Here is a 26,049-nt window from a genome sequence, read left to right as displayed (position 1 = left end):
ATGTAATATTATGAGATTTTTATCTCAGAAGGAAATAAAGTACCACACAAAGAAGAATTGCAGAACAGTCTGGTTCACATTCAAGAGGAGCCCTTGCAAAGTGGAATTTCTGTTTTTCCCTAATGTACAAAACTACAGAGTTGAATTTTACATTACATTCCAGTGACTGCAGAGGAGACAATGTCTGCCTGGTCTTCCCTTAAATTCCACTTAATGTTCTACACAACCTCTATCACCACCTTCCCATTCACCATTTCTCCTACTGTAACCATGGCTTCTTAAATGACTTCCTGCCCGCATTCCTCACCACCAGTTCTAATATTCCTTTCCATGGATCTACGACTATTTCTATGAAGAAAACACATCAACTCTTTTTTACAGGAACACTGTATAGTTATGTAAATAGCTGCATAGAGATAGCTGTAATTACCTGAAATAAACATAGAACAACCTCCAAAAACAAGCTGCCTTGGTGGAATCCCAGTATAAATAGGTTGCATCACAAAAGAAGGAAAATCATGTCCAAAAACAGGAAGGACATTGCCTAGCAAGGTTAAAAACCCCCTCAACAATCTGAGCAAGAGACTCAAATTAAGTTCACCAAAGCCAAATTTAAGATAATAATAACCTATAAAGCTGAAGACAACCATAAGAATTTCTTCAGTTGTGTCCGCAACCTTAAAGCCAACACCCAACAAAGAGCCAAACTAATGGTGAATGAAACCACAATGGAGCCATAATGGAGCCAGAGGATATAGGAAATGTACTGGTGAATACATTTAGCTCCAGTTTTACTCCTTATCACCCCGGTCATCCCCAGGAAATACCCACCTCTATTTCTCTACCAACTATCACTAGGGAGCAGGTGCTCATACTTTCTCTAAGACTAAGAACACTATTTCAGCGGACCTTGATAATATCCCAGAATGCCTTCTGAATATCATGAAATATGACCTGTCAGGCCTGCTAGAATTTTTATTAAAGTATACCCTCTAGACTGGCTTCATACCAAATGAATGGGGGATTCTAACAGTTATCCCTCTACACAATGGAGGGGGGGGGGTTGCCTTCAACAGGTCTGGGAACTACAGATCCATAAGTCTGACTAGTCTCATATGCAAGGCCAAGGAAAGAATTATCATGGATCTGATAAAAAATGACATAGGAAATCAACAGACATTGGTGGACTTCTTCAAGAAAGTCACTAAAGCTATGGATGAGGGCAAAAATATGCACACTACCCACCTCGATGTGACAAAGGCATTTGACAAAATACTTAACTAGGGAATTGTAGATAAACTTACAAAATTAGGCATAAACCCATATGTCACATGATAGATAATCATCTGACTCACTGATAGGACACAAGAAGATAGGATAGAGGAATCCACCTGCACAAAGAAGACAGTTACTAGTGGAGTCCCACAGGGATTAGTGCTGAGGCCTGTCCTTTTTGGCATCTATTTCTCTGAGGTTAATTCAAATGTTGAGGGCCTCTGGCTGACCAAGGGTGCAGATAACTGCAAACTAGGCATGTTCACTGAATAACCTAAAGACACAGATACCCTTTAAGAAGGCTTGATACCAACAAATAACTGATGCCAGAGCCATGGACTTACACTCAGTGTGAAAAAATGCATAATAGTACTCTCTAGAAAGGCTGTCACCCCCTGAAAATTGCCACATTGATAATACACCCCTAAAAGTAGACCCAGTGGTTATGGATCTGGGAACACTTATGGTAACCTGACTTTTAACCCCCATATATCTATTATGGTGAGAAAATCATTCTACTTTGCACAACTTATAAGTAATGGCCTGACATTCAGGTCAAAAGAAGTCATTGTTCCCATGTACTCAGCTATTATTAGACCAATCATTGAATGCAATGCATTCTTTAGCATGTACCTGACCAGACACTTACAACAGCTTGAGAGACCACAGAGGTTCATCACATAAAGAATAGAGGGAGTAATATGTCCAATGCAGACCATTTCAAAACTCCATCCATGTACTTGGTCTCTTACACTTTGCTGCATGTCAATCTATGTTTAGCCTAAAAAGTTATCCTCTGATCCCACACTGATTGATTTGTTGCATAGTCACAAAACAAATAGCGCCAGAAATACATATTCTAAGGACCTAAACCTCATCTGTGACATAAACATGACATTTTGGAGGGACAGGTAATGAGTCTAAAGATTACTCTTTCTCTGGAACAGGCTTTCCATCAATGTGAAGCAAAGCTCATCCCTAGCCTTATTCAAATGTAACTTGGACCAGTGGATTGGAAGTGACACATTTACCCCTGGTTTGGCACCAGTGTCCCTAACTGACAGGGCAGATCCAGGCAGCCTATGGATGCATAGTGTGGTTAAGCCTATATCATAACTGTGGAATTCTTTGGGATATTGATACACATCGGCAATATTTTGATAAATTTGGAGTAAGCTTGGCTAGACATAAAATGGCTCTTGGGCCAATAGCCTGGTAACCACCTATGAACCTATGAACTGATAAGAACTTTCAAAGATCCTAGAAGTAGTTAGCCCTTACTCTCTGCAGCCAGTTTTCCTTCCTTCTCTGTCAGGCCTTCTTGTTTAGAATGACCCATTCACATCTACCTGTTAAGATTTTTTTGCACAAACATCATTCCCCTGTCTCTTTCTGTCTCTAGTGAAAAGATGTCTACCTCTTTCAGTCTTTGGCCACATTGTTTCACTTCCATTCCACACACTGCTCTGGTGGCTTTCTTCTGGAATGTCTTACGTCATTTGTGGAAGTATGCCAAGTGCTTTAGAGTTATCTTAGAGTCTATTTTGGCACTTTTAGCATGATTTTAATGAATGAATGAATGAATGAATGAATGAATGAAGTGTACCACTTTGGATGTGGCAAGTGGACATCCTATTATTTCGCTTTCTTACAGCTACGGTTTTGTGGCTTACCACCTAGTTTGAAAGTACTTTCATGGGCAGTTGTTATGTGTTAGAGTTCATACTGATGTGGATCACACTGGGGATTTTCAGGATTTCATTGTGCACTGTACTCATTTTTCCTGAAATCATTACTAATTCCATTAAGACATAAATGTATCTGAATAGCTCTGAGGAGTCTAGTGCCAGAATTTTGAACATACTACTTCTTGTGATATTGGTGACAGGACTGTGAACATACTAATTTTTATGATAGCTTCTGTGACAACTGAGCACTAAGATTTTGTTGATCTGTGGCAGCCTTGAAGCTTAGATTCTTGTATGTACTATTTTATATGGATACTGCAGTTAGAGCAAAAGTTACATGATCTTGGAGAGACTTTGATATTACATTTTTCTGAGTAGCCTATACCAGCTAGCAGATTTCATTTCTGTCTCAGACAGTAGAATGTTACAACAATATAACATAGGATGTTAATGCTTTGTGTGGCTTTTATGGATTTTTGCCTTGATGTTGGCATATATGAAAATGATCCTTCTCATAAGAGCATGGCGTATGGACATGTAATGTATCTGGAGCTGAATTACACGTTTCTTATCTGGAATCACATTGAATTACATATTTGCCTTGTTGTCTGGCTATGAGTTTGGGTGTCTGATCTGCACCTTTAAACTTTAATCCATGATTAGAATGTAGGGTTCAGACTCCTACAAACTTTGTTTTGCTATCCTGCTGCTTGTTAACCTGTGGATTAATGGAGTTTATTTCACTTTTTTTCCCCATCTAAAGGGTGTGCCAGTTTTCACCCTGATCCATTACTGCATATTCTCCCCAGAAACACTGATTTAGCTTTTTTGTTGAGTGGACACATTAGCTGTATTTCTCCTATTGCTGCTTTAATGATATTGTGCTTTATTTGGTACTTGTACTTAGCATATCAGTTTTAGTACAACTGGTCTTATATAATTTGAGTGAACATTTTGGGTTGTCCTTATGATAGCTAGTTACTTTGGGAATGTAACACATATATAGTGGGACCATTTTGTACCTTCTCCACATTTTATGTCATTTTGAATTCCACTAAAAGTTTACAAGTTTGTTTTCAAGTGACCACCTTAGGCCAGTATAAGGGCATGGTAAGGAGTAGTCCTGAAACTATTTTGTGCTGTCAGGAGTGGCTTTATTTAGCTTTCAATTTCTAATTATTGTCTCAGGATGAAATCACATTCAGATCAAATTAAGATTTCACCTGAGTATGGTACCTAGGGAGACTGAGCTATATCATATGAATAGCCAAGACCTGTGGACCACTTATCCCATGTAGAATTCTGCATTGTAATTCATGGTCTGTCCTAAACTGGACCAACAACATTGCCAATTTGCTGTATTACGCTGACTTAGATTTTTTTACATAGACTTGTCAATATTCTAACTATGAGCCCTATTAGTTCATATTTATACTTCTAGGTGTTTTGGTCATTCAGCACTGTAGATGTGACACAAATGAGGAGCTGAATCTGGCCCTTATTTCACATGAGGCACCAACATCTTTGATTAAATAATGTAGTGTGAACAAGTTGGGAGTTCCTTCGCATTTATTACCTACAAGGCAGTGTGAGGGTCTTTTGCAAGGACTTCCTGGATTTTCTCACTGATTCAGTGTTGATTCACCCAAACTACCTGGAACTAGGTGACTTCAGTATCATGGTCACTAACAATGCCATGGCTCTTAACTGTAACGTTTGCATCCATTATAACAGGGGCTGGATTCATTCAAGTCATTACCTCTTCTACAGCTGATAAGCACATGACCACTCAATGAACATGGCATTCCAACTTGGGGTAGTTAGTATGGACTGTGGGTGGTGTCAGTCTCATGAGTTGACCATCAGTTCATTCCGTACATTCATGATATGCTGTCTTATTGCTCCTTATGTTGAGTTGGTCTAGTTCAGGAAATTGCCTGCTAATATGTATACTCATTTATCTCTTCTCCTTCTCACCTAACGGCCATCATAGTGCAGTGTGGATGATCTGAAGTCATCAAATATTATAACTGTGTGAGAAGAGCTCACAATCAGTTAGCACCGTAATTGCATGCTCTATACCTGTAGTGATAAAAGAGAGGTGGTATCATACCATGCAAGTGCTCTTTAAGCAAAGTACATGAAAGCTGGAAGACCACTGAATGCATACACAGATTCTTAAGAAAAATATGGCAATGGAAAGATAATGCTAAAGATACCAGTTTGAGACCCCATGTAAGAAGGATGGATACTTTGATACTGGTCCATGGAAAACACAGTTGCTAGAGGGGCTGTCTAAGCACTTTTGAGAACTCACAGACTGCATTCTGGCCTGTCTGATCACTCAGAAGACTTTTTTTTTTCACTTTGTTGTAAAGTGGCTGCTCATTTCTGTGCAGACAAGGAGCACTCTGTTAGGTGAAAGGCCAACATGGGAGTGCAGACAAGGAACACTCCATTAGGTGAAAGGTCAACATGGGAGTGAAGACAAAGAGCACTCCATTAGGTTAAAGGCCAACATGGGAGTGAAGACAAGGAGCACTCTATTAGGTGAAAGGTCAGGTCTATATTATGGCATCGGATGAGCTGTTAACTGAACGCCCTTTTATTCACACATATTAAGCGAAATACAAAACCCCCGAACAGCCACAAAAGTTAATTTTTTCCCAGGGGAAAAAAATCTATTGGCCATCATGGGAGTGTGTGGGGGAGAAACACCCCACTTTGTACGGTCTGAATTTTTTTTTTTTTTGTATTGACTTAACGATTTTTTCCCCTGGGAAAAAAATTGCTTTTATGGCCATTTGGGGTTTTTGTATTTTGCTTAATATGTGTTGATAAGAGGGCATTTCATTAACGGCCCGTTTGATGCCATAATATAGATGCGAAAGGTCAACATGGGAGTGCAGACAAAGAGCACAACAATAAGTGAAAGGCCAGCATGGGAGTGCTGGCTGCACTTGCTTTTCTGCATGTTCCCCTAGACTGGGCTAGAAAGAAGGTGATGACCCTGATGTCAATGAGCTTATAGCTACTTACAACTTTTGACCCAAAAGTGTGGCCTGGTTCTATGACCATCTAGGCTACTAATGCCGTGCATGAATATGCCAAACCCTTTCATCTTTAAAAATGTCCACTTTTCCTTGATTTGTTATTTCTGTCCCCCTTAAAGGATAATTTGCCTGCATCATTCCTCAAGAATTCTACTCTGGATTTGGAATCTCTGGAAAATCATATATATATTTATATAAAACTTTCCCTTCTGTAAGAAGGACATAAAGATAAGCCAAGATGCAAAGCTAGCTTTGATTTGTTCTTGCCTGATGGAATTTACATTACTGAGTAAATTCATTTATTTATTTATATAACTTAATAACTGGGGTAGAGGACTTTTTAAGAAAGCACTGTTAAAGTAATCAGTGGCATCAGCAGGATTAAATGTACTAAAAAGGGACCACTTAGAGATTTTATAAAAGCATTATCAATGTCTAAAAATTTAATTTTTGATGATTATAATCCAGGAAAAAAATTTTAACTTCTGTACCTTTACATACTTCCAGTCTGCAAAGATAGGATAACTGTTACTTAAAAAAAATCCGACCTAACAACACCCAACTTATATATGTTTATCTGGAAAGATATAAAAAAGAGTGGTGGTATTAATTAATTGTGACAATCCCAAGAGACTTATTTTGTGGTAACTGTTATTGTCACTGAAGTTATCTATAACTTTTAATTGTCCCTAAATTTTAGGGATAGTCCTAATTTTGGCTCAAAATTCTGTTCCAGCCATGCATCCTAAAACTGGACATTTTTTTATGAAACATTGGTGGATTGCAGACGGTAAATACTGCTTATCATTTATAAATACTGACAACCATTAACTAAAAGACCCATTTTACTTTAGAACAGTCATGTTTATTCACATCCTTTTTTCTATCAATTTTCCAGATTAGTAGCGATCTTAGTATGGTACCAGTGTACCAGAATTTAAAACGTATCCATAACGTTGGACCCTTTTCCCAAATTATTTTTGATTTGTTTCTAATTTTCAAGGTAAAAGGGTGAGATTGCTGTTACCTATAATCAGTAACCTTTCCAGTTTTAATGGTTTAAATATGCCCCATTTAAACATTTTTACAATACTATGGGCATTTGAATTGTTGATAGACATTGCTTAACTAGAGGGTAAAGGAATCTTTTTATATAGGATAGCTTTCTGAATTGTTTTGTCCAGAATCAATGACAGAGTAGGTTGAAGTGCATTGTTTTTCTCCCACAATCAAAAAATACTTTGTCTTCCTTTCTACTTTTAATTTATATAAAGGTCCTCTGAGACACGTCCTCTGAGCCTAGGAAATATTACACATTATTTCCAGTTTGCTATGGATCTTTGTGATATTTTTTCCATTATTGCATTCAGTGTAGGCAAGAAAAAGAAGTTATATGGCAGCCTTAAAGGGTCCTGAAGTTTGTGTATTCCGCATTGATCTATTTTAATGCCCCAATAAAATATCTGTATCTATCTGTCTCTCTCTCTCTCTCTCTCTATATATATATATATATATATATATATGTTTATCTATATATATATATATATATATATATATATATATATATAGGTTACCTTCATTTGCCTGACAGTTCATTTGCCCGACAGAAATTTCAGGCAGCCCATGTGCCTGACAGTTCATTTGCCCGACAACTGGAAAAAGGCAAGTAAAAGGTTTTTCTCCTTTTCCCCACTGTAGTGCGATCCTGGAGTTAGAATATATAGTTAAGGTGTGTGTGTTTGTGTGTGTGTGTGTGTGTGTGTGTGTGTGTGTGTGTGTGTGTGTGTGTGTGTGTGTGTGTGTGTGTGTGTGTGTGTGTATACATGTGTGTAAGTGTGTTTCAATTTTCCGAATGACACATTCTATGAACCACAAACCCTTGTGCCCCCCAAGTACTCCTATATAAAAACTATGAGATTGCACAACAGCGGAAACCCTTTTGCCACTATATTGCAACCTCCCACCAAGTAATCTGTGATCAAAGGTGTTTTTGATCCATTATGCCAACATTAAGAATGCTCAATTAACTGAATGTTGAAAGAACTGCCCTGCTCCTATACATACATACACACATACATTAAGTTGTGCAATTGATAAAAGCTGTTATCACAATTACTTTCAATAAACATCTGAAAAAGGAGCCTCCTTTGCCACAGAAGTTTCTTTAACCTGCAACTGCTCTTCATTCAAAATTGAACATCTGGTCACTGTTTTTCATCCAGACCAGTACCATTTGGCATTAGTCTACTTCGACTTTTGCATTTGTTCCATAGGACTACCGCACTATTTCACTAGGTTTTTATTTATGTTATTTATTTATTTATTTATTAGTCCTTTTGTAACCTTGAAAGTCTGACTGAATCAATGGCCCATTTTCAGTGGAGGCGAGGCTGGGAGTGAAAATCTTCACAACACGTTCAAGAACATTTAAGTAACAGTTAATAAGTAATTACATATAAGGGGAGAAAAGCCCTGCAACAGATTAAATATTTTATAATCAGTTGGGGGAAAATGGCTCCCCAAATACATATAAAAACATTTTGCAATAGCTTATAATAATTATATGCAAGATGAGAAAAGCCCACAACAGACAAAACTCTTTACAATAGATTGAGGTATACCTTCTATACAAGGGGAAAAAAGCCCCCACAACAGATTGAAATGCATTTACAGCCTATTGTGGGAAGCTGTGATCAGGAATACAATGTGTACTGCAAGTAGCAAACACTTTGCAGAAGCAGACAATCTATGTTAAGTAAAGTAAGATTCTGATGCCAAAATCGAGTAATGCAGTGAGAAGAGGAGGAGTAATGTGCAGGAAGGGAAGTTAAGGGCATGGACAGAGAGTTGGTTAGTATCAGAGAGATGTGAATGTATTGAAAGGACATAAGAGAGGAAAATAAATAGTAGTAAGTGTTGGCAACTAGGATGAAGAGCTGGAATGGCACAGATTAGTAGTACAGTGTCATTGAGGGAGAGCTATATACAGTACTAGGCCATAGCTGCAGTGAATTCAGAGCAAGAGAGGTGCAGTTATAGTGAATAGATAGTTGTGCATCTCTCTGCAGGTTGTGCATGTACAGCTACAGGTGTCAGACAGATATTTTTTTTTCAGATTTGTTTCAAAATTGGAATGGTTGCTTGTATGTTTAAGGGATAAGGGAATAGAGTTCCAGGAGTGGGTTACATAGTTAGAATAGAGGTTCCTGCTGGGGTCTATATCAGAAGCACGAACTTTCAAAAGATCGAGTCTCATATGGTCAACACCATATGAGCGAACGTTTGAAAGCTTGCATATTTCAATGGAGATCTCTGTAGGGAATATTTCCCTTTACTTCACGGTAGTGCGATCTTGGAGTTGGTGTATTTATGTAGCGTGGGTGTGGGGGGTGCCTGCTCAGAGCATTCAGGTAGGTTTTTTGTTTTTTGTTTATTTTTATTATATGTTTAATGTTTTAAAACTTCGCTCATATGGTGTCGATCATATCAGCGTCGAAGTTTTAAAACTTTGAGCATATAATATAGACCCTCCTACTGACAGGTGGTTTGTAGATAGTGAGGAGCATTTTTTTCAGATTGAAGTGGCCTAACAGGGGTGTATGTTTGCTAAAAATCTAGTAGGGCTGTGCTTTGCCCTGGTTTGCATATTAATTTGTGTACTAGGAGTAGTTGGGTATAAGTGAATTGCTTGAGTAATTCAATCCAAATCAAGCTATTTTAAGGCTAAGCACTGATGGGTTCTGTTTGGTATGTTAGTGGGAAATACTGTTATTTTATTGTAGCAGTGGTTTAGTTTATTTTGTGTGGAAGCTTGAATGTTAAGCAGTCCTGGGAAGCCATATATAGTAAAGTCAGAAGTAGAAGTGCGGAGGCCAGGAGTTTCCTGGATGAAACAGTTAAGCAGTTTCTCTGTTTTACAGAGTGTCCCTAATGTTTGGTACAAGTTCAATTTCAGGTTATCATTAATTGTCATGCCTTGCATTTTGGTATGGGTGATGACTTCTGAAGTGGTGTTATCAGAGGCTGTTAAGAACTTTTGGGAAGAATAATAGCACCTTTCTTTTTGAGGGGATTGAGTAGAAGCTGGGAGTTATTGAGCCAGGTTTCAAATGACGAAAATTACTCTTGGATGATGTGTTGTACAGTAAGTGGGCTACTGGCAGTATGGATTAAAGAGGTGTCATCTGCCTGCTGCATAAAGGATGCTTGACATTTGGCAGAGGGTAGGCTGTCAGAAAATATGTTGAAAAGCATTATCCCTAGTATGGAACTTTGGGGAGCAACTGTTTTGATGGGTAGGAAGGATAAGTAGGAATTAATCCATTTAACAGACTGCAGTCTATTGGAAAGGTAGCTGGAGAACCACTTGTAGGAGGTTTTTGATAGGTCAAGTGAAGAGGGTTGTTTAAGAAGTAGGTTATGGGAAATAGTATCGAAGGCCAAAGACAGATCCAAAAACACAGCAGAAACCAGTTGTCCTTTGTCACAGGCTAGGTTAATAATGCTGGTGAAGTTTAGGAGAGCTGTGATAGACCTATACCTTGGTAAGAAACCATGTTGGCTGGTGGTAAGGAGGTTGTTTGTTTGTAAGTGAGCCATTAACTGGACTTTTTTAAGATTTTTTGAAAAAGGAGAAAGAATGGCAATAGTTCTAAAGTTGGATATATCACTGGTGTTATCTCCCTTGTGAAGTGGGGTGATTTGAGATTTTTTTTCCATATGGCTGTCACATGTGAGTTCTCAATTGACCTGTCTATGAGAATGGATACTGAAAATAAAATTGTGCTGGCTGCTATTTTAAGAAAATCACTAGGAATTTCATCTGGAGCTAGTGTACTTGGTTTAGTTTGTTTAAGGTATTTCTTGATTGTTGTAGTGGATACTGATTGAAAAAAGAAAAAGTAAGGATTGGTAGAACTGGAGGTGAGACTGAAGGGATGAGGTCAGATTATTAAAGGTTGATTTGTACTGAGTTTTTTATGCAGTAGTTTAATAATACTAGAGACAGTGATAATTGAAAGGGTTAACTGTTTCGTCTAGAGATCAATGGGAGTTGGAGTTTGGTTGCCATTTGAGCCTGGACACAGTCTTTTAGATATGGTGGTCCAGAATTGTCTACAAGTTTTGTAGCATCTGTCCTGCAAATTGGAATAATAAAGTTTCTTTTCTAGTTTGAGCTGGCATTTGGCTTTATTTCATATGTATTTATATCATTGATTGTTTTCTGTTTTATTACTAAACCATGCATTCTAGGCTTTATCTGTATTACTCAATAATATCCTGGTTGCTCAGCCATGGAACAGGGTTGTTTTTCAATTTTTTTTAATCCTAAGGGAGCCGTGCTATTTAGTAGGTCCATAAATATCTCAATAGTATCATCTATTGGCAACATTCCTAGGATGATTCAGCTTTGAGATTACAGTGAACTGTTACAGTTATGGGTCAAAGATGTTCATGTTGCAAGAGGATTTGTATGTCTATGGGTTCAACAGAAGATTTATTACATTCTTTTGTGGCATATATGGACAGATGATCACTAAGTGTGCTTGCTAAGCTACCATGGGAGCTTATATTGTTAGGGTGACTTGTTAATAACCAGTACAGGGTGGTAGTTTCACCATTTTCAGGTTGATTGTGGTAGGATCAGTGCTAATTATCATCATCACCATCAACCCCCTTTTTCCTGTTTTCTACATGGGTTGGGGTGTCATGTTAACTGTCAACATCTCTCTCTCGATTCAGTGCCACACTTCTGCCTTCTTCATCACTCATGCTTAACTATTACAGATCTTCTCTCACACAATCCAACCACCTCTTTACTGGACACCCTCATTTCCTTTTGCCTTCTTCTTGTCTGTCCCAAATCTTCCTCACCAGATAGTCATCTGCTTTTCTGCACATGTGCCCAAACCACCATAATCTGTTCTTTTTTATCTTTTCTGCAATTGGAGCTACTTTGGCTTCTGCTCTTATGTCATAATTTCTTTGTGTGTCCCACAGTGTGCATCCTACCTGCCATCTCAGGCACTTCATTTCCATCACCTCTTGCTTCCTCAAGTGCTCTGCCTTTACTGCCCAGGTTTGTGCCATACAGTAGTACTGGTTGCACCACTGTTTTTACACCGTATGTTTCACCTTCTTCTGTCATGGACTACACTTGATACTCTATTCCATTTGGCTGCAGCCCCTCTGATTCTTGCTCTGACTTCTTCATTCAGACTTCTCTTCTCCTCAACCACCCATCCTAGATACTTGAAGCTGTTTACCTGTTCCACTATTTTCCCTTCTATATCCTCTTACACTATCTTCCCTTCCTCATCATTTCACAGCTTCTTCTGAAATTTGCTGCCATTACCACTGTCTTATCTGTACTCAGTTTCATCTCTTGTGCCTTCAGTTTTGCATTCCATTTCCCTATCCTTTGCTGAATTTCTTGCTCAGAGTCTGCCTGTAATGTCACATAATCTGCATACAGCAACTTTGTTGATCTGTCCCCTCTGACCTCTTTGCTAATGTAATCCATCACCAATATGAACAGCAGAGGGCTCACAGATGAAGCCATGCAAACCCACTCTCACTGGGAGTTCCTCTGTGAGACTAAACATTGTTCGTACTTGAGTTATTGGGTCCTTGTACATAGCCTGTACTAATTCTACCAATGTTTCTGAGACTTCAAACTACTGCAGAACTGCCCAAATCAGAGTTCTTGGGACCTTGTCATATGCTTTCTTCAAGTCTAGGAATGTCCAGGATCAGTGATAAGTTGGGAGCAATTGTGGTTTATCTCAAAGGTGAGACCTGAGCAGTTGATGTTAACATCACCTAATATAATTGAGTTTGTGTGTACATTGTGAGATAGCCAAGATATGATGCCTTCCAATGTGCTGATATTGCCTCCAGGTAGGATATAATAGTATGGTAGATGGGAAAGGTGGCAAATGTGTGCTACTCCCCCTGTTTTTTGTTTAATTTATCAGTTCTAAGGAAGTTAAAGATGAGTGAGACAAGTTAAAGTGAATACTTCTGCAACATTAATATTAGCAACAGATCTTTCACTAAGAATTAAACCACACGAGCAACCAGGTACTTCAAAAAACAAAGGATAAATTCAGTTGTATAAAGAAATAGAGGTAAGGCTCCAGGTCTCTTCCAAGAACTTTTAATCACAGATTACACAAGTGCTTTCACCAACTGGCTTCTTCAGGTCTATACAAAAACTGAAACATACCTGCATTTATACTATGCAACTCCTAATTACTTAATAAGGCACTTAAAGGTGTATCAAACCTTTGAATTAAAAATCTTAAAATACATATGCATACCTACAAAATTCATATATGGCTATGAATAGTGCATATACAAAATTTCTTTATACATAAAGATATACATTTCTAATAAGTTTAAATACATAAAGAAGTAAAAACGCACATATAAAAAATACACATAAATCCAATAACATAATAACTATCTACGCAAAACCCTATTTTTTAAAAAAGGTTTTAACGGCACATGGTCATTCAGACCATGGCCATAATCTGCTCTTAATTTAACTATCCATTTTAATTCCAAATTTTCTGTTTTTACCTTAATGTCACCACCCCTCATATTATCAAGGTTTCTGTCTATCACCCTGAAAGTAAAATAGTGTTGCATACTGGTTTCTTTAATGTGCTTAGCTAAAGCATTAAACGAACTCCCCTTTTTGATGTGGTATATGTGCTCTCTAATTCTATCTCGTAACAGCCTATCTGTTACTAGGGATGTCTTTCCTTCTTGGGATTTGTTTTTTTTTTCTGAACTAGTTTCCTCCTTCTATTGTATAGCCTGTTTATTGTAGGGGTCCACCAAACTGGTTTCCTTCTCTTAGAGGAGTGAGTCTTGGTTTTGCTAGGGATGGCACAATCCATGCATCTTTGTAGGTGTACATAGAGTGCATTTGTAAAGGTTTCTGCATCGTGGGCAGCATTATCCTTTAGCGTGGGGGCTGTGAAACTTACCACCTCTGTCTTAAGTAAGGTGAAGTTTGCTTTAGAAAAGTATTTTACTGTAGTTTCCTTAGTTGGGGGTAGTGGTTGGGTGTGGACATCCAAAGTGATTAGTTTATGGTCTGATCTAATCAGTGATGTGTTGACCTACGGTGTGGAACACCTGTCGCCCATGTTGGTGATGACCAGGTCCAATATGTTTTCACCTCTGGTAGGGGAGTTTACCGGCTGATCCAGGGCATTTGAGTTGATGAATTCAAAGAAGCGCTGGGCCTGGGAATTTGTACTCGAGTAGTTTTCCCAGTGAATGGTAGGGTAATTGAAATTGCCCAGTATCAGGATGTTCGGTAGGACCTTCATGTTTTCCAGTGTCTTCAGAAAAGTGGAGTGGTGGTCCTGGGTCATGGAGGGTGATCTGTAGGAGGTCACAATTTGCATTGCATATTTGCCCGATATTAGTTGCACATGGATGATCTCAGAGGTATCATGTTGTGCCACTAACCTGGAGGTGTAGATATCCTTGATGAATATGGATACACCCCCTCCTTTTGTGTTTCAGTCCGTGTTCTGTGGCTGAAATGTGTGGTATGAGTTGTAGCCTGGTAGTGCTGGGGTGCTCTCTGGAGCCTTAAACCAGGTTTCAGTTACTGTACAGATGTCGACATTCTCTATACTGAGGAGTGCTTTGAATGGTGCATTTTGAGATTTAAACTCCTGGCGTTGAGTAGCATAACCCTCAGATTTTTGTTAATTGTGCTGTTTACGGAGGTGGGTTTCACTTTTGAGTCTTGCCTAAAAAAGGCACTATGGGGGCAGCAAGAGCCTTGGCTAGTATTCAAATGCCTAGGGGTGACAGGTGCAAGCCATCTCTTGTGAAGCAAAGTGGCTTGTCAAGCATGTCGTCCCAGGCTGACAGACACTGGATCGCCTTTGAATGACATCAGAAGCTTAGCCAATTGTTGAAATTGATCATTTTTTCTTTATACTGAGGTATCATTCTTGGTGATGGCAGGATGCTACTCAGGGTGAGGGTCATACCAGCCTGGGCTGCATGATCAGAGAGCTCTTCCATGTCTCTTTTCATTTAGTCCAGGGAGGCACGTCTCAGGTCATTCACACCACCGTGAACAATGACAGAGTCATATTTGTACTTGTTCTGGAGTGACCTGAGTGCTTGTGTTATGTGGTGGATTCTGGCTCCTGACAGGCAGCTAACAGTAACCTTCTGCTTGTCCAGCCTAGTGAGTGGGACGTCAATGTGCCTGACTATAGAGTCACCTATTATTAGTGTGTTAGGTATGTTATTTCACCTTAAGGGCTGTGATTATGCGGCACACTGATTTTGTGTTTTATGTGTTGTCTGGTTTGTGACGGGAAGTTCAGGTTGTTTGGGTGTTTGCTTTGGAGGTCTCTGATGCTTATGCAGGTTTTTATTTAGAGCCTCTGAGTATGAGTTTGTGTATTTATGTGTATTTTTTGCCAGTGCTGTTTTAGTAGGTCTGTGTGCAGCTGGAGGTGTGGTGCAAGTGTTAAACTTCTCCTCTTGACTGTCTGTTCCAGTCCTGGGTGGAGACAGCTTAGCTTCCAGTTTGGCTGTATAATTGCATCTCTTGCATGTGTTAGTGTTTTATGGTAGGAGGAGAGGGTTGTCTGAGTACATGAGGCAGTTGTAACATTGCCTCAGGATACCCAGATCCACCAGCTGGACTGGAGAGTGCACCTGAAGTTGCCCCTTTGGTCATGCCTGAATAGTAGGGTGAACTGCTTAGTCGCTTGGTTGGTGAGGGGTGAATAAAGAGCCTTACTCCACTGGGCAATCAGTGTCAGGGTATATTAGTGTTTGCTATTAGATCTGAGCAAGTGCTGGGCTGTAAGATGCTTTTTGAGTGCTTAAGTTGAGAGTTAGACTAGTTTTGAGGGAAAAAATGAAGAGGAGACTTAGTGGAGCAGGAATAACTTAACCGTAGCTAACCGGCACTGCCCGGTGCGCAAAACCGTGCAAACACAGTTTTTATAATAGGGGAATGAAAGAGATAGAAATTAGCCCAAAATGGCCAATAAACTACTAACTTCTGGGCTGGAACCACTCCTCCAGGGACAGATAGGTTGCTCAAAGCTCCCCTCTCTCACAGGTGAACAGAGAAACTTCCTTCTATCCAAGTAAGGTATGGGCAACTCAGAAACTAGTATCACAGCTCTGAATTCAGCACTAGCCTGAAAACTGGACTATACTAGCTTAGAAAGGCGGGAAACAAGGAATTTTTTTTTTTTTTAAAGATAAGGCAAAAACAGTATCTGCGGTGGTGGTGCTGCAGCAGCGTTGCCGCCTCACAGTAAGACGTTGTCCTGTTCGATTCTCAGCTAGAGAATCTTCTGTGTGGAGACATGCGTGAATGGGCGTACCTTCGTTGAAGGTTGCGAGTCAGAGCTAGCGACTTGGCACATAAAAATCTACTGCCAATCATTAGCGGACCAGAGTTCCGCTGTGGCGACCCCTAACCGGGAAAAGCCGAAAGACACAACAGCATAAGGCAAAAACAGTAAAAATACACTTAAAACAGCTTTAAATGACTACAAATGATCACAAAAGGCTATCTCACTTTAGTGTGTAGCCTACAACAGTTAAATTATTTAAACAAAAAACAACTTTTTAAAAGTGCAGGCAGTCAAATAAGTATAATATGTGAAAAAAGCAAGCTTTTAAATCACAATAAAAGCTGGAAAATCTGCATCTAGGTGGAAAACAGTTAAGTACAGCAAGAAAGTACAGAAAACTGATACTTAATCACTCCAAAGTCTCTCTTCTAAGCTAGAAGGCTTGTATCAGTTTAAAGCTTTCTAGTGCTACTCAGTAGATTAGTTACAGGAAAGATGGGAAACAAGCGCAGATGTGGTCCTTTTAAACCAGAAAGTTGAAAGAGACGGACAAACTGTCCAAATGGTCAATAAACTACAATTTCTGGGCCAAGAACCTCTCCCCTCATGGTAGACAGGCTACCTAGTGCATACCACTCCCACTGATAAGCTAGAAAGCTTTCTTCCAACACAGAAAGGCTTGCAGGGCTCAGAAGCTTACCAACAGTCCTTGATACAGAAACTCTGTATCTGGACTAGGCTTGTTACAGGAAAGGTGGGAAACAAGCGCAAGTGTGGCTTTTAAACCAGAACGTTGAAAGAGATGGAAAAAAAACTGCCCAAATGGTCAATAGCTACATTTTCTGGGCCAGGAACCACTCCTCTTGTGGTAGATAGGCTAACTAATGCTTACCACTCCCACTGGTAAGCTAGAAGGCTTCCCTCCAACACAGAAAGGCTTGGGGGGGCTCAGAAGCTTACAAAGAGTCCTGGATACAGCAAATCTGTACCTGGACTAGACTAGTTACAGGAAAGGTGGGGAACAGGTACAAACATAGGCTTTTAAGCCAGCAAGTTGAAAGAGATGGAAAACTGCACAAACGGCCAAATAAACTACAATTTCTGGGCCAAAACTCACTCTTCCCATGGAGGATAGGCTACCTAGTGCTTATCACTCCCACTGATAAGCTATAAGGCTTCCCTCCAACACAGAAAGGCTTGGGGGCTCAGAAGTTTACTAACAATCCTGGATACAGCAACTCTGTAACCGGACTAGTAACAGGAAAGGCAGGAAACAAGCGCAAACACAGACTTTTAAATCAGAAGGTTGAAAGAGATGGAAAAGCTTCCCAAATGGCCAATAAACTATAATTTCTGGGCCAGAAACCACTCCTCATATTTTACCCATATGTGTAGTTCTGGAATTTTGTTTACAATGCTTCTGAGGTTTGGCTCAAGAAGCCCAGGGTTTAGACTATCCAGTTGACTATTTGATGTTTTATCTCCCCCCCCCCTCTCTCTCTCTATATATATATATATATATATATATATATATGTATGTATATATATATATATATAGAGAGAGAGAGAGAGAGAGTGAAGGTGAATTGTGGAAGGTAATGAGGGAAGAACAATGAAGTTAGAAGTGTTTTGAAGGTAGGTGTAGCACACAAACAAACAAATATATAACACAAACAAGACTGTGAGGAGAGGTGGGAATGCAATCAGCAATGTGAAAGCCAATGAAGAGGAGGGCATCAAACCCACAGATCAAACATAATGGAGCTGCTCGGGGGTTGATATGTGTGTGGTAACTGAGGATACCACTGTCTGTAATAGGTTCATATGTTCATAGGCAGGTACTAGGCTATCTGCCCAAAGGCATTTATAAGCCTAGCCTGAATGTGTTGGCTTTCATCGCCCCCTTAGATTAGTTCCCTGTGCCTCTGTTCAGCAGAGCCATTGAAGTGATCCCTGGGGTAAACTTTCTGTTTCCCATCCACTCGTCAAGGTTTCTCTTGAAGAGGGTTAGCGAGAAACTCTGCCTAATGTAGATTGGAATCTTGTTCCAGAGCATGGGAAGTCTCTGGGACAGGAATCTATCCCTCCAGCACGTCCTATTTATTGTTGTGGTGAGGTTTAGATCCCTGGAGCTTGTGGCTAGAGGAGATATGGTTTTCTTTAGGTGGAGCATGTCCATCTGGGTTGGACATGGCTTTGCATGTCAGGCAGAGATCACCTCTGAGTAAGCGGTATGCAACCGAGTACAGCTGGAGTTTCTTAAGTTGAGCTGCATAGGGCATCTGCTTGAGGCCAGTGATCCTCTTGGTGAGGTACTTCTGTAGTCTTTCCAGTTGTTTCAATTGTCTTGTAAGGTACATCCCAAATGGGACATTGTATTCTATGATGGGTCTGATGAGTGATGCATAGAGGGGCCCAATGACCTCTTTTGATCGGATGCAAACCTTTTTGTGATTAGGTGGGCCAGATAGAAGGCTTTTCTAACCACTTTGGCAATGTGATTATCAAAGGAGAGGTTACTACTTGGGTCCCCAGATCCCTTATTACGTCTTCCGTATTTAGGGGGATACCACCTATGTGGTAGTTTGTGGGTACTTTGTTTTTTTCCAAAGGGGATGACTATGCACTTTTTGGCATTTAGCTTGAGGCCATGGTTTTGACACCAGGTATCTGTCTCAGTGAGACCCTTTTGGAGGATGTCTGTGTCAGCCAGAGAGTCAATTATATCCCCTAGTTTGCAGTCATCCTGTGCTTGCCTGTACCTCTGAGAAGTATATGCCGAACAGAAGGGGTCCTAGGACTGAGCCCTGGGGAATGCCACTTGTTACCGGTTTAGAGTCAGACCTAACTCCCACAACTCTTACCATGTGGGTTCTGTCCGTGAGCCAGTTGGCAACCCATCTCGTGACATAGGGGTTTATGTTCAGGCTGGTGAGCTTGTCTATAATACCTGAGTAGGGAATGGTGTTGAAGGCCTTTGCAAGGTCTAGGTAGGCTGTGTGGACCACCTTTCTATTGTCTATAGCCTTGGTAACTGTCCCAAAGAAGTCCACCAGGTTTAGGAGGCATGATCTGCCTTTAACAAAAATGAACTAGGTAGGGTCCAGTGTTTGGAGGTTTCCAATGTCTCTGTTAATGATATCCATGAGGATGCGCTCCATAGCTTTGTAGACCAAGCTAGTCAGGCTTACAGGCCGATAGTTCCCGGGGTCCGTTTTGGCTCCACCTTTGCGGAGTGGAATAACCATTGCTGTGTGCTACTCTGTGGGCACATAGCCTGTGGAGAGGCTAAGTTTAAACAGTGTGTTTAGGTGAGGGGTTAGTTCATCTTTGAGCTTGTGTAGGATGCAGCCTGGGATACTGTCCAGTCCCATTGATGCTGTGTGTTTGGCTTTGGAGAGGGCTGTTTTAACCTGAGTGTCTGTGATTTCAGGGGCACTACATTCTTCTGGTATAGTTATGGGCCCTTTTGGGGGTGAGAGGGGGGTGAAGTTTACACTGAACCTGTCTGCCAGGATGTTGGCTATATTGGTCGGTCCAGTGTATTTTGTGCCATTCTGCACTAACTCCGAGCAGATCTGAGAATTGCCACTTAGATTCTTGACATAGCTAAAGAATGCCTTGTGGTTATCTTTGGAGTCCATGGCAATTTTTCTTTCGAAGCTAGCCTTGGATGATTTTATGAGGGAACATAGTTTCTTGCTGATACTGATCAGGGATGTATTCCCTTCTTGGGATTTTACTTTTTTCTGTACTAGTTTCCTCCTTCTATTGTATAGCTTGTTTATGGCAGGGATCCACCAGACTGGTTTCCTTTTCTTGGAGGAGTGAGTCTTGGTTTTGTTTTGGATAGCATGATCCATGCATTCTTGTAGGTGCCCATTGAGTACATTAGTAAAGTTTTTTGCAGCTTGGACAGTGTTATCCTTTAGCATGGGAGCTTTGAAACTTCCCACCTCGGTCTTAAGTAAAGTGAAGTTTGCATTTGAAAAGTTTTTCACAGTGGTTTCTTGGACTGGGGGTGGTGGCAGAATGTGGATATCCAGAGTGATTCATTTATGGTCAGATCTAACCAGCAAGGGGTTGACCTCCGGAGTGGAACATCGGTCACCCATGTTGGTGCTGACCAGGTCCAGTATGTTGTCACCTCTGGTGGGGGTGTTGACCAGTTGATCCAGGGCATTTGAGTTTATAAATTCTAGGAAATGTTGGGAAAGGGAGTTTGTGCTTGAGTAGTTCTCCCAGTTAATGTTTGGGTAATTGAAATCACCCAATATCAGGGTGTTTGGTAGGACCTTTATGTTTCCCAGTGTTTCCAGGAATGCGGAGTGGGGATCCTGGGACATGGTGAGTGATCTGTAGCAAGCTATAATTTGAATAGCAGTTTTGCCCATTGTTAGTTGCACGTGGATGATCTCTGAAGCATCATGCTGTGCCACTAACCTAGAGGTGTGGGTATCCTTGATGAATATGGATACTCCCCCGGCTTTTGTATTTCGGTCCAGGTTTTGTGGCCGAAATGTATGGTATGAGTTGTAGTCTGGCAGTGCTGAGGTGCTCTCTGGAGCCTTAAACCAGGTTTCTGTTACTGTACATATATCGATTTTCTCCATACTGAGGAGTGCCTCGAGTGATGCATTTTGAGGTTTAGACTTCTGGCATTGAGTAGCATTACCCTCAGTTTATTGTTACTTGCTATGGTGTAGTAGTCACTGGTGGTGGGGTGAATGGCTGGGATGGTGACAGAAGTGCTAGTCTGGATACTGCTGTATATAACTATAAAATAACTGAAGAGAATATAAAACAGCAAATAAATATATAAAGTAGAAAGGAGAGCAAGAAACAAGGAAGGGGAATATACTATGAAAAAAATGCTGGTACACCATTATCAGATTCTGAACACTTTACCTAAACTCAAAGGCACTTTATATACATGCTGAGTTGCAGCAGTAAACAGAGAAAAAACCTTATGGGAAACCACACAGTAATTGTGCATCATACACTTGCAGAATGAAAGAAAAAAAAAACGGCACATGTAGCCCTTGGTGGACTTGAGCCCACATTCATTATCACTTCTTTTGATAAGGACACTTCATCTACATACCGAGTTATAACAGCAGTCAGGCAGCATTCTTCAAAGAAACACATAGTAGTTGTGTGTTAAACACTTGCAGAATGAAATACTAGAAGAGACAAAAAGTATGTAACCCCTATGGGACTTGGCCCTAAAATCCTCACTCACTGTAAAGTGAAGGCCGTTATATTTATATATTTATTGCATTTGTTTAGAGGGATTGTCTGACTTGATAGAGAAGCTGCCACTTTTCAGTGGAGGCCTGGGGAGGAAAGCTCCACATAATACAGCATTACAGTACTGTGTATAATACTACAACATTTAGAAAAAGTTAAAAAAATAATACATTTAAGACAACATAAAGTAGTTACAGATGGAGAAATTATGTAAAGTTATGTCACGGAAATGGAAATAGTTTATAGTAGAAGTAACTATAATGCAATGTTACATTTGAACAGAAGAAAACTGAAATATTTAACATCTGACTCATATTTACAATATTTATAGAATGCTTTACAGCTAAAGTCTGTTTTATGCCTTAAGCAGTTTGACAAAATGCATATGATATATTTGATGTACCAAAGCAGTCTTGCCAGGTGGAGGTTATGATAGGAGGATCATGAGAGCCATTTGGTGAGTAAAGAGACTGTTTTAGAGGAAGATAGGATTAGGAAAAGTGCCTGACAGAGAAGCAGCATTTAGGTTATCCTGCAGATGCATGACCAGGTATTTTTTTATGCAATCCTTAATTGTAGTTTGAAGGACTTATTATTTTCTTATACTCTAAGGGGGGAATGGAATTCCATGTTTTAGTGATAATTAAGAAGTATAAACAGTCTCTGGCAGTATTGTTAGATTTAAAAACCATTACCAATATTTTGTCTGTAGAGCAAAGCGATCTATTGAGAACATGGAGCTGGAGAATAGTTTTTAAACTATTATATTCGCTTTGGGTCATTATGAGCTTATGAGCTTATGAATAATGACAACTGATAGCAGGTTTAGTAATGCCTTAATTCAAGCTGCTGAAGTTGTTTTAGCTCAAGGCAGTAGTGTGTCCTATAGTGATGACTGGTAGTAAATTTCCCATTTTATTATACCACTGGTCAAGTAGCAAGAGTTGAGTAGATTGCAAATATATGACTATTGTAGCAGCATATAGGAGTGTAGGGATGTGAAGAGATAAGGTGATGTTTATCCTAGATGTTAGGTAATATGGAAATATATGTAATATCCTCTGTGGAGGACTCCTAATTTCTGATATATTTTTTTTTCCTTTACAGCCTGTTTTATGTGGCGGTCGAATTTCAGGTTTTCACCCATGATTATCCATAGTAGCTTGGTATGAGTTATCATTTCTAACTTGGCATTGTTAGATGAGGGAATTTAGAAATAATTTTTAGGGGTTGCATAAATGCTTAGGGAAGAATAAGATCACTTTGGATTTTTTAGGATTTAGGAGGAATTGCTTCTTGTTTAGCCATGTCCCTATGTGAGAGCTTCTGAGATGTACTGTAGTTTATCCATATTTTTGTCAGAGCATCTGCATATTCAATAATGGTAGCTTGTTTGGTTGCTAAGTGTAAGTCATTTTTGAATATATTAAAAAAGATCATTGGATTTAATATTGACCTTTGATGAACTCCCACAGGTTTTGGGAGAAAGAAAAAGATGCCATTTTGCTTCTTTACTGATTGTTGTTTGTTTGAGAGGTAACTTAAACCAAGATATTGAGTGTTTGTGAAAACTTAGGGAAGGTATCTTCAGAAGTCATTTTTAATGTGATACCATATTGAACGTTTTAAACAGACCAAAGGATATAGAAGATAATAGGCTATTTTTGTTTCTCCTTTGGTTTACTGCAGTAAAAAAGCTAAGCAGAGCAGTGATGGTGGTGCTGCTGCTGTGAAGTGGACAAAAATCATGTTGGGCAGAGGAAAGTGGAGAGTTATTAGTGATGTAGACAAGAACATGAGGTTGGATAAATTTCTCCTGTAGGATGGCTACTGATCTGTAATTTCAGAAGGTCTGTGGAGTTATAACTCTTCTGTAGGGAAAGTATGCAGGATTTCTTGTACAGAGTGAGAACATTGCTTTCCTTGATGGAATGGTTTAGTAATATGGAGGGCATGTCACTGCATCTGCAGCCATTTTGGTATGTTTGGCCAGTATGTCGTCAGGGACAAAGGTGGTGGGTTTTAGGGTTTTGCATAGATTTTTTATAGTGATGGTTTGAAGATTGAGAACTTGAGAGTGTGGTATGGGGTCTGATGATGTTTTTCTAATTGTGGAGGTTTGTGGTTTTATAAGAAAGTAAACTAAATTTGCAAAGTGTGAAGTAAATTGTTATAACTGTTGTGAGGTTACGTTGGGTGGTGTGGGCAAGCTGTAGTAGCTGGTTGACGGCGGACCTGAAAAACTTGCTTTTATTCTGATTTGCTAGTTGTAATTTTATATAGTAATTTTTTATCATGCTTGATTTTAATTTTGTGGTATTTCTGAGTTCCTTCTATTTTTGTTTGTTGGCATCAGAAATGGATTGCTTCCAGGTTCTCTAGGCTTTATCCCTGTTTTTCATAAACTGTTTTGTTTTACTTGAGAAGCAGAGTGCAAGGTTAGATTTTCCCCTTTTAGTCCTTATGGGTGCTACTTCATTCAAAACAGTGATACAGCTTTATCTAGATTGAATGTATTTAAAACGCCAAGATTAATCAATTTTAAGTTTGTATTGAAAGTCTCTTTGCTAAAGGTGGAACATTGGAGGGATGTTGTTTTTGGTTAAGATCATACTCTCTTATTGCAAAGACATATAGGTGTTCAGGGTATCTGGAATAGTATTAGCATAGATCATTTATTTTATTCATTGTTAGAATCCAGTCTATAGTGGAATTTGTATTAGTGGATTTACTGAGTCTGGTGGTGTACAGATGAACTGAGTAAACCCATATAAGTTTATGGCATTTGTGGGGTTTTCAGTATCTATGGTTTGTTAACTACTATTTACAAGGCTTAACATTATGGTTTCTGGATAGATATTAGTCGATGTCCAAGAAAGCAGTTCTTCAGCTGTGTTTATGTTACTTCCACATGGTGTGTACATTCCTGCCATGCTTAGTTTCTTATAGGGAATGATTTGGAGAGAGGATAGTAGTTTAAGGGGTGTAGTGAAAAATGTATTTTTATAGATGATGGCTACCCCTCCCCTTTTCTGTGAATCCTGTGTTGCTTTGTCATCACTCTCACTCATGCTAGTTCATTTTGCTGGGAGTGCAGAGATAACACGCACTTTATTCTTTAAGCTACTGGGATGAACCTCAAAATGGTCCAAATAGGCCAATAAATGTAATTGACTTCCAGTATAGATATTGCAGGTAGGCAGTGAGGGACATTTCAAAAGTGCGTTAGATGAGTTAAGGAGGATGAAAAACTCAAATAAATAAGAGATATTATAGAGACTCAAATGGGGCAGTGACATATAATGTATGTAACACATGGAAGCTCAGGGCAAGCTTACTCTGAAAGGAAATATGAAAGAATAAAATACATAACAACAATTCCTCAGGACAGCATATTTGGGATCTAAACTCATTATCTCAAGCCATAGCGGATTGTATAATATTTTTGAAATAGAAGTGTTAAAAACTTCTCAGTCATGCCCAATGTTGGTAGTGTCAGCTGCAACAATGTTCAGCTCATTTGTATGGCCAGTGATGGAAAAGGTCAATATAAATAGTGCATGACAGGGGTGTACATAACACTTGGAGGTATGAAATATAGCAGCCTAGCTATATGATGAGTAGTGACAGTGCTTGTTAATTGTAAGTGGGTTATCAACTGTGCTCTTCACAACTGCACACAGCAGGAGCAGAAAAGGAAGGTGACTGGCAAGACTTACCTGGGCATAAGTAAAGTGTGTTTATCTTTTTTTTTATCAAATTAAAGGGGGAAAATGTATTTATATGAAAGATAAAAAAGAGGAAGTAAGCAGAGAGTAGATCAAAAGTTGAACAATTAAGGAATGAGCGGGATGGAGGTGGGAAAGGGGTGGATATATTTTTTGCAGGACAGGTGTCCATTTTTCATACATAAAAGGATGCCACATTGGGCAAGGAAGTAAGAGGAAGGTAAGAGGTTATCTTATGTAGCAGGGAATACAAAGAAGTCTGCATGGGATATGGTAACACAGTGAAGTAGTGGGGAACAAAATGGTAAAGAAAACATCAGACATTGATACAAAAGAGATGGGAACACCAGAATAAGGTATAGGATGGGTTTCTATAGCTGCAATCCCTGCCAACTGTAATCCAGTGGAAGATTACTTCCCACCACAGAAACCACCACCACTAGGCCATGTCTCAGATGGTGGAAATAGTGTTGGTCAGGGTCTAGACTGAATGAATCATTGCAGGAGGATTTCCATATGGCTGATATGGGCATCTAATATCCTGTCAGTTATGTCCTCCACGATGTCTGCCAGCTACAGATTAGTGACAGGGGCAACTCTTGCATTGGCATTGCTACTGCTGGGTACAGCAGTCCCAGTATCTGGTGAAGAGATAACTGTAGTGGGTGGGGCAGGTAAGTAGGAGGTGTGGAGC

The 26,049-nt window shown here is 39.6% G+C and overlaps 1 protein-coding gene across 1 annotated transcript in view; it reads left to right on the top strand.

Annotated features, from left to right (window-relative positions):
- The window catches only part of LOC122801532 (interleukin-1 receptor type 1-like), a 1,281,849-nt gene that overhangs the window by 749,847 nt on the left and 505,953 nt on the right, over positions 1–26,049 (top strand). The window lies entirely within an intron of this gene.

Source organism: Protopterus annectens, chromosome 5.part0, assembly GCF_019279795.1.
Source record: "Protopterus annectens isolate FY-2018-M chromosome 5.part0, PAN1.0, whole genome shotgun sequence".
NCBI classification, from domain to species: Eukaryota; Metazoa; Chordata; order Ceratodontiformes; family Protopteridae; genus Protopterus; species Protopterus annectens.
The sequence above is the reverse complement of the archived record's forward strand: the minus strand, read 5'-3'. Positions and strand labels throughout refer to the sequence as shown.